The sequence below is a fragment of the Fundulus heteroclitus genome, chromosome 22, assembly GCF_011125445.2.
Source record: "Fundulus heteroclitus isolate FHET01 chromosome 22, MU-UCD_Fhet_4.1, whole genome shotgun sequence".
In the NCBI taxonomy this organism is placed as follows: domain Eukaryota; kingdom Metazoa; phylum Chordata; class Actinopteri; order Cyprinodontiformes; family Fundulidae; genus Fundulus; species Fundulus heteroclitus.
Window position 1 is genome coordinate 19,771,193 of NC_046382.1, and position 8,681 is coordinate 19,779,873.

Consider the following 8,681-nt stretch of genomic DNA (forward strand, 5'->3'; position numbering starts at 1 on the left):
ACAGAAATGTTACCTTAAAAGAGAGATGGGTAGCAGGGTTAGTTTGTACACCCTGACTGTCCATGTTTTCTTAAATCAGAAATATTTCCAAACAGCTCAGTATGTGTTGAAAGCCATGGAAAAGTCTAGTAGTCGACTTTCAGCCAGCTGACAGGGCAGGGAAAAGGGCAGCACTGTCCTACGTTCTGGTCCACGCCTCCAGAGAAGACTGTTCACTCCAGCACAGTCTCTCAGATCTCTTTTACAGGACCTTAAACTAAAGAAACTGTATCTTTTTTCTTTTTTTTTTACCAAAGAGGGTTTTTTCTTGTTTTGTTTTTTTTCTAAATTTGTGGTTTGCTTTCATCCAGGGCACACAAAAAACACCTGTCTCAAGACGGAAGATTTCCTTCGCACATTTCTATCTTCAGCAGAAGAGAGAGTTCTTGGGTGGGTATTCATCTTTAAAAACGTCTCTAAAACAATGACCTACAAACTTTAATTGGTTTGGTTAAAGGACAGAAGAAGAACTTGTTTGAATGTTTTTGTAGGCTTAATTCATATTTAACAGGATGTCTCTTCAGTTTGGGCTTGAATACATCGTGTTGCCACAAAAGACATTTTTCAAGGTTTCTTTCACTTATTGGAAATAACTTTGTGTCAGAGTACAACAATGAGCTCCTTATTCAATCAATTCTGAGGAAGAAAACAAGCAAAGAAACAACAACAAAAACTCAGCAAGCAAAATAAAAGAGCTTGACACAAAAGATAACACAGACTGGAGAATCGTTGGTCAAATCTGTTTGCTAATTGCTGTGAGAAAAGAAAGAAAATAAATGATTTAATTGCTCAAACTAAATATTATAAATTCTGTTTTGAACTCCTTACTGGTGATTCCTCTGTGACTTGTTCCTTAAAGCTATAGCTAAAACTTTATTTGCACCTGTGATTTGGAAGTGGTCCATGCGTCAGGGGACAAGCACATGCCAGAAAACACTGTCTGCTTCATTTTCATAACAAACCTGGCTCCAACTGCAAATCAGCCAAAAAATCACATCCACACTTCTGTTATGTACGTCCATGTGTTTTTTTGTTTTGTTTTTTAAAACTTAACGCTACAGAAAAAAAATTATCTGAGACACAAATAAGAAAGTAGTTTAGTACGGAGGAAAAAAAAAGAAAAGAAAAGTTCTTTATTTTTTGTTTTGCACAAAGAATACATTCTAAGGTTGCTTACGGTCTGTGGAGCTGGCATCACATCTCTTTGCCATCAATCCATGCAAGGACTCGGCAGTGATTCTTGTCCATTAGGCATGCCTGGCCAGCAGCCTCGGGCGCAATAAAACACTGGCAGCTGTTTGTTTTGTTCCCCTGCCAAGTCTATCACCTCTGGCGATGTTGTTTAGTAACCTTAAAAAATGTGCACACTGATACATTCATTAATGCTCCCTTGTTAATATCTAGTTTCTGTGAAGAGTAAACTGTAAGCCCTGTTTATGTTGATCTGTGTTTTTAATCAGACAGAGAGAGAAACAGACTCCAGAGGAAATTCCAGTGCGAGACATGATGGAAAAGACTGAGGGACGACCCGCAGGTAAGGAAAGAGACGTATCTACAACAGCTGGTGTTATTCCAGCAGACGGACCAGCAACTTTATGTTTATTTTGAGTTCATTAAATCATGATCATGTTCATCAATGCATTTTATTGTAAAGCAAAAATAATAAATTAATAATATAAGTTTTGTTAAAGAAAATATATGTATTTTTAAGTATTAAAGCCACCAAGCATGAAGGCAGTTTAATGGACTTTTAAAAAGGCAATACAGATGTCTCCAAGTTATTTTATTCTTTAATAGAAGCGTTTTTGCACAAGTGATGAATTTTATGCAACGGTGGCCACTGAAGTGGTTTGAACACTGGAACCGATAGATTTGGATTGGTGAGCATATACTTTTAGCAATAGTGTATTTTAAGTGGAGTACCACCTTTCAAAATTAGCAATTGAGTTCTGATGGGATCAAAAGTTGGGAGAGAACATGGATTTCTATTCTTGGAGGTCGATTGAACGACCGTCATTCGTGCTCAGAGGCTGGAGCTGGGATCGCACGTCCACAGTGACCCTGGCAGACAGCTGAGTCAGCAATGAGTGAGCAGGAGGCTACCCAAGTTGCTTTTCTTTTGTGTATTTGCATTTCTAGGAAATAGAAATGTGCTGTGCACTATGTAGATGCTGTAATGAACTTGTACTAGTCAGCTAATTAGGTAAAAAGTAAAACTTGGGGTGGGGTGTGGTGGCCTAGTGGTTAGAGCACAGAGCTTTGGCCCCAGAGGTTCTGAGTTCAACTCCCACAAGCTGCCATTCTAGGTCCCTGAGCAAGACCCTTAACCCCCAATTGCTCCCCAGGCGCTGCACAGTGGCAGCCCACTGCTCCTCAAGGGGATGGGGGATAAGATGCAGAAGTGAATTTCTCCATTGTGAGATCAATAAAGTTCAATTATTTTTTATTATTTATTAAAAGGAAATTAAAAGCTATTGGTTTAGCTTATTTAGGGAGTCTAAATTGCATTTGAGTACAAAATCTTACAAATCTTTGTAAGCCCAAAATTATTCATATCCCTTGGAGGTTTGGTTTTATTCAAGCAGGACTTTTTCTTCAAATATGAAATGATATATGTATCTCTCAACAGAGTGTCAATAGATTTTTAATTTACAATTTATTAAAAACTTATTAAAAACATCATAGAAAAAATATTGGCATTAAAGCAATCAAACCCCTTTTGTAGATGTGGTCTAGCTTTTTGCGTGTTTCCACTTATATTTTGATTATTTTTCTTTCGTAATGAGTTCCAAGTCATTGAGATTGGAAGGCCTCCTTTCCATCACCCTTATCTCAAGCAACCTCCACAGATTCTCCAACAAATTTCATTTATGACCTTGGCTGGGCAAACTCAAAGTGTGACCATCAGTTTCCATCAGGAAAAAAATATATACATGTTAGTGAAATTAAAAAATTACTTTAAACCTAAATCCTTTCAGAGAATGAATAATCCTGGGCTTAACTGTGCAACATAAAAAAAGTTGTTCTTTTTTAGTTTCCATTGGCAGGACTTGGAGTGTGTTTGTGTTTAGCTGAGCATGGAGCCCACAGAAGCCAGGCGCCACCCATGGTAGAACCTCCGCAGACTATAATAGCCGAAATTCTTCTGATATGACCATTGTGTCAGTTTTATTTATGTTTGTCCGTAAATCATCCTGAAAAAGGACCTAATCTAAAAGCACCCCATTCTTTTCTTGTTTCCATGCAAATTCTTCTGTGGAGTTATTATTAATGGCATGTCCTCTGAAAGTAAAATAAAAATAAATATGTATGATTGATAATAAACCTTCCACAGCTTGAGCTAATACCAACACATTCTGCGGTCATGTAATAACACCATCTGCTCATGGGTTCAGATTGCCTGGGAGACAGCGAGACATCCTCACTGTGCAGCACTATGTTCTCGCCAGTTCTGCTAAGCGACCGCAAAACAAATAAACAATGCCTGCCAATTCCTGGGCTAAGTCTCTCATATTCTTTAATAATCGCACCATTTTTTGTTCAGAACAACAAAACAAGAGCTTATTTGGAAGGATCTAGGTGAGAGAGTAGAGCTCTATCTTACCTCTATATCCATTTCAAGGACGAGCTGATTGTCTGGGGCTAAAAGCTGCATCTCCATACAAAAATGTCACCCTGGATGTTGTACGCTAGTTGACAGATTATAACCAGGGGATTCGTGAAGAGACAGCCAGTGGATCGAGGGGAATTACTGAGCTGCAGTTGATGCACACCCAGCCCAAATGTCAGACCCAGGGCTCAAACTGCAACAAACCAAGGACACGAGTGCTATTTATCATACTCATAAAAATCAAGTTTGGACAGATTGTTGTTACATCCATTTTTTTTCATGAATATTTTAAATCTTAATAATATATATATATATATATATATATATATATATATATATATATATATATATATATATATATATATATTAAACCCCAAAAGAGGAATGGTTTTGCAGGTGGAGGCCACAAGACATTTTCCCTCCTCCTATTTGGACAGCTTGTCAGTAGTTTTGCATTTGGCTAGGGTCAGTATCACTACTGGCAGCATGAGGCGGCTCCTGGACTCCACCGGGATGCCACATCATTATGTTTCATTGCTAGTTTGCTGCGGCTCCGAGCACCAGTCCTCAAGAGTACGGAAGAGATTTCAGGAGACAGACAATTACTTTGGGAGAGCTTGGAAAGGGCCTTGGAGTTCCTTAACCCATCAGCAGAACCGAACCTGTTCTTTGGCAAGGAGGAACAGGATGAGTACTGCCACACCCCTACAAAGGGACTTCTACTGGGCCTCTGATGTGAATGTCTCTGATTAAAAGATGTCACTAGGGTTGCTTGAGTGCCACAAATCCAGCAACTGTCCGGCACTGTTGAGCTAGACTGGCATTTGCCAGAGACACTAGAACTGGCGGGTTCGGCACTGGTGCACTGTTCTTTTCACGAATGAAAGCATGTTCAGCCTGAGCTCATGTGACAGACGTGAAATGGTCTGGAGAAGCTGTGGTGAGCATTATGCTGCCTGCAACATTGTTCATTTCCATGGAGGAGCTTGCTGTTAGAAGAATGCTAGTGCTCAAATCATTCGTTCACTCGTTGTCCTAATATCGGCTGACATTCACCTGACAACACCTAACAGGCCGAGAGTTATTTGAGCAAACATTAAATAACTTCTAAGCGTATAATTGCACAACAATGAACAGAGGGTGGACTTAATGTGTGACTTGTGCAGAATTGAAGCAGGTGCTGTGTTCTCAAAGTTTCCTCATTCACTTGCTGTAATGAACCTCATTCTTTATTTTTAATTAGTAATCTGCCATGTATCATATTTACTGCTTAAGGCCTGCACATACTCAGCAAGAAACGAGCAATTTGTTCTCTCTCCCATAGCTGCAAGTGAACAATGATGTCATTCTTTAATCGCTGCCCTAGTTTGGCATTTCTTGCTGTTTGCTTCTCAAACACATCATCTGTTTTCAACAACTGTTGTGGGATTGGTCAAAAAACCTCTTAAGTGGAGAGGCTTCATGTGGTTAAAGTGGAAAAGAGGAAACATTGTCACTCCTGTCTTTTCTTCTGTAGGCTTCCCAGGAGTTCTGCACTTGAGTTTCTTGTGAAGCAGAATAAAGCTTGTTTTGCCACCTTGAGCAAACACATTTCTCTGCTGTAGCATAGTACATGCAAGCCTTTTGACTTAGATTATTTTCAGTTTCTTGAAGTTGATGGTACAGTGCCTTATTACATCCCACCCTGTAATTTTAATATTACCTTTTGTAATGGATGTGCACAAAAAGTCTAAATTGAAGCAAAATTAGACAAATATATACAGTACAGACAAATAAAAACAGCTGAAATAGGCATGTACCCTTTGTTATGACTACCCTAAAAAGGTCTAGTGCGACCAATTACCTTAAAAAGTCACATCATTGGTGAAATGACACCCAGTCTGTGTGTACTCTAAGTGTCACATGATCTTTCAGTATAAATACTCCTTCTCTGAAAGGTCCCAGAGACTGAAGCGGATCTTCCAGCAGGACAATGACCCAAAGCGTACCACTAAAGAAGCACTCAACCGGTTTAACAGGAAACATTTAAATGTGTTGGAATGGCCTAGTCAAAGTTCAGACCTCAATCCAATTGAGAATTGCTGGCTTGACTTGAAAATCGCTGTTCACAAGTGAACATGAAACATGAAAGAGCTGGGTCAATTTTGGCTCGAGGAATGTGCAAAACTCTCAGTGGCAAATGGGGTAAGATCAGATCAGATCCATAGCCAATTGCTGCTGTATTTGACTTTGGGGGGGGGGGGCAGTTATGCACACCGTTGTTCTCTGTTATTTTGTCCTATTTGTTGTTTGCTTTGCAATAAAATTAATAATGCATCATCAGAGTTGTAGATATGTTCTGTGAAGTGGTGCAAACTTTCAAACAATCCATTTTAACTCGAAGTTGAGAGGCAGCAAAACATGAAAAATGCCAAGGCAGGGGAATACTTTTGCAAGGCACCGTATAGGCAGTACTACAGCTAAACGTGTGAGGCTAAATGTTTTGTCTGGATCCATTGTCAGTCCGTGGGCCAGTTGTGGCAAAAGATGCTGCAGTTCTTTTTCAGATCCCAGCAGAATCTCTATAGTTGGTACCTGAAAATGCAATCAGGCTATTCAAGTCCATCTTGAGGCTTTTCACAAACTGATTTCACGTGTTTCTGTTCCCAAATTATCTTGAAACCTATTCCCACATACAGCTAATGGGTTTTGCTGAAGCTTCACAGAATACAAATAGCTGTGAGCACTAGCCATGGTTAGCAATACCCTGTTCTGTTAGCTAACGCTCATGTGACATCTTGGAGTGACACACATTGAATGTAGAAGTTGGTTTGTTGTGACGGTGTATAGTTTGACCTGATATGCCATTAAATTTGAAAAGAAATACATACATTATTTTGTATATTATCTGTAACATGGGTTTGATTTTAAAGCATAGTCTAGCTAATAAACTTTTTATTTTGTTTTCCAGGATTGACACAAAAGAAGCTTAGCAAAATCTTGGGTGCACAAATATCAGCAGGATGTCAAACAATTATATTTCCCAATATATGAAACTATTTCTGTAAATAAATGCAGTAATTTTTCAGCTGACATGTGCCTGTGGGTGCAAGATGTATGTTTATCTCCTCTCTGTTTGTCTTACAGGCATACTTTGTAGAGGATTGGCTGAACACCAGGTGGACTAAAACACTTTCAAGTCTGAGTGTTCTGAGCTATAAAATACCTTCTGGCATTAACATTTTTATCTGAACAAACATCTCTCTGAGTTTGGTCTATGATATGTCTAATGGTGCATGATGTATTGCAGCTGAGAAGACACATTTTATTGTGAATGTTTGGTTGTTTTAAATACAGTGAGGCGAATCAGTATTGAACTTGTCAACATGTTCTTGGTAAATCTATTTCTAATAGGACTATTGGCTTAAAACATTTTACACCAGATTCAGGAAAAGGCCAGGGGTCAGATTGCCATGAGGACCGAACATTCTCCCGTCAAGTTTATTTATTTTTTTCCTTATAAATCCCAAATGACGGACGCATGTTTCAGGCCCCATTGTGCGTACGCAAGCTTTATACATAAGACCCCAGGCAATCTACACATACAAAGACATCAAAACATCTAAATCTATAAATTAAATTGCAGACTGTCTTCAAGTCTTGACGGTTCTGGGAATCTCAAAACAGTCCAGTTCTTTCCACTGATGATATAAATTCCAGTTGGATCATTGAAAAGCTTTAATGTGGTTTTACTTCAGCAGTGGAGTCTTGTGCAGTGATTGGATATGGAGTTTTTTGCACTGAGTACATTTATTATTGTTTTCATGGAAAACGGTACCTGCTATTTCCAGGTCTTTCTAAATTTCTCCATGAGTTGTCTTTACCTTTTGGACAACTCTTCTGATTATTTATTTGACTAACTAATGCCATCTGTATGTTTTGTAATAATAGGGGTAAAAATGTGTTAAGAGAGCTCTTTGCTCTTATCAATCATGAAATACTTGAGATATCTTGGCTATGAGAAATTTTTTAGACAATAAATAAGACCAAGCCGGTTGTAATTAACTTGCACTAACACAGAGCAAGATTGATTCCTAAAGACTGATTTTGACTCTTTTTTTGTCTCTTCTGTGATGTTTGAAGCTTCTTTCTTCATGAGTTTATTGGTATTCATGATTTTGTTTAAATATATTATGATTTATGGACTAATGTGTTTGGATTTCTTTGTGTGTCTGTTTTTTGTTTGATTTTGTCTTTTGGGTTGTTACTGACACATTGTGTGAATTGGCCAAAAAACAAAAACACCCATAGAAATAGAGTTACTGAGAATAGCATTGATGTGTGAATACTCATTTTACCCATTATTATTTTAATCACCAGTTTTTTAATTACCAAAAAATGCAAATTACTGAAATGGAAAGATGTTTTCATCCGGCCCCCTGCTATCATTTCTGACCTAACCTACTGCACCCTGTGTCTGTACCCAGTTCTTGTAATAAATGATACACTTAAGGCTGCCAACAAGAACATGTCAGTTCATTAAGTAAGTCGAGCCCACTGCTGGCTTCCTAGCCAAATGTCACAGCCAGTTTACAGCCCTGCTGGTAAATCCTCATGCTGCTTCATGGAGCTTCCCTTCTAGTCATTTTCCCCTGGTCTTCATAATGAATGATCCTCTCTGCACCTTTTAAATACAACACATGGTCATTGCCGGTTGAGACTGATAGAAGCGATACAATGTGCCTACTGTTCAAATAAATGCTCATCACAGACTTCTGTTTGAATTTGTGTGTTTAAATTTGATTTGCAAAACCGTTATTCAGTTGCCTCGTGAAGCAGGCGCATCACAACATGTTTGATGGGCCTAACTTGCATGCCTAACAAATTATACCTGAAGCGGAAGATCATCTATTTCTTATTGTTTCGGATAGAGGGGGATTTCATGCATCTACACAAGGTATCCAGCCCTCTCCCTCGCTCTGATATGTGTTTAATTCATTTGCTTCATGACACACTCCACACAGCCTGTTAGGCAGCATGGCATTTATCTCCC

At 38.7% G+C, this 8,681-nt stretch overlaps 1 long non-coding RNA gene across 1 annotated transcript; it reads left to right on the plus strand.

Moving 5' to 3' along the window:
* The first annotated feature begins 298 nt into the window (after window positions 1-298).
* LOC118557013 lies at window positions 299-6,925 on the plus strand. The gene is made up of 3 exons (XR_004927541.1): window positions 299-429; window positions 1,500-1,573; window positions 6,776-6,925. It is a non-coding gene; the product is annotated as an uncharacterized LOC118557013 (long non-coding RNA).
* The last annotated feature ends 1,756 nt before the right edge of the window (window positions 6,926-8,681 follow it).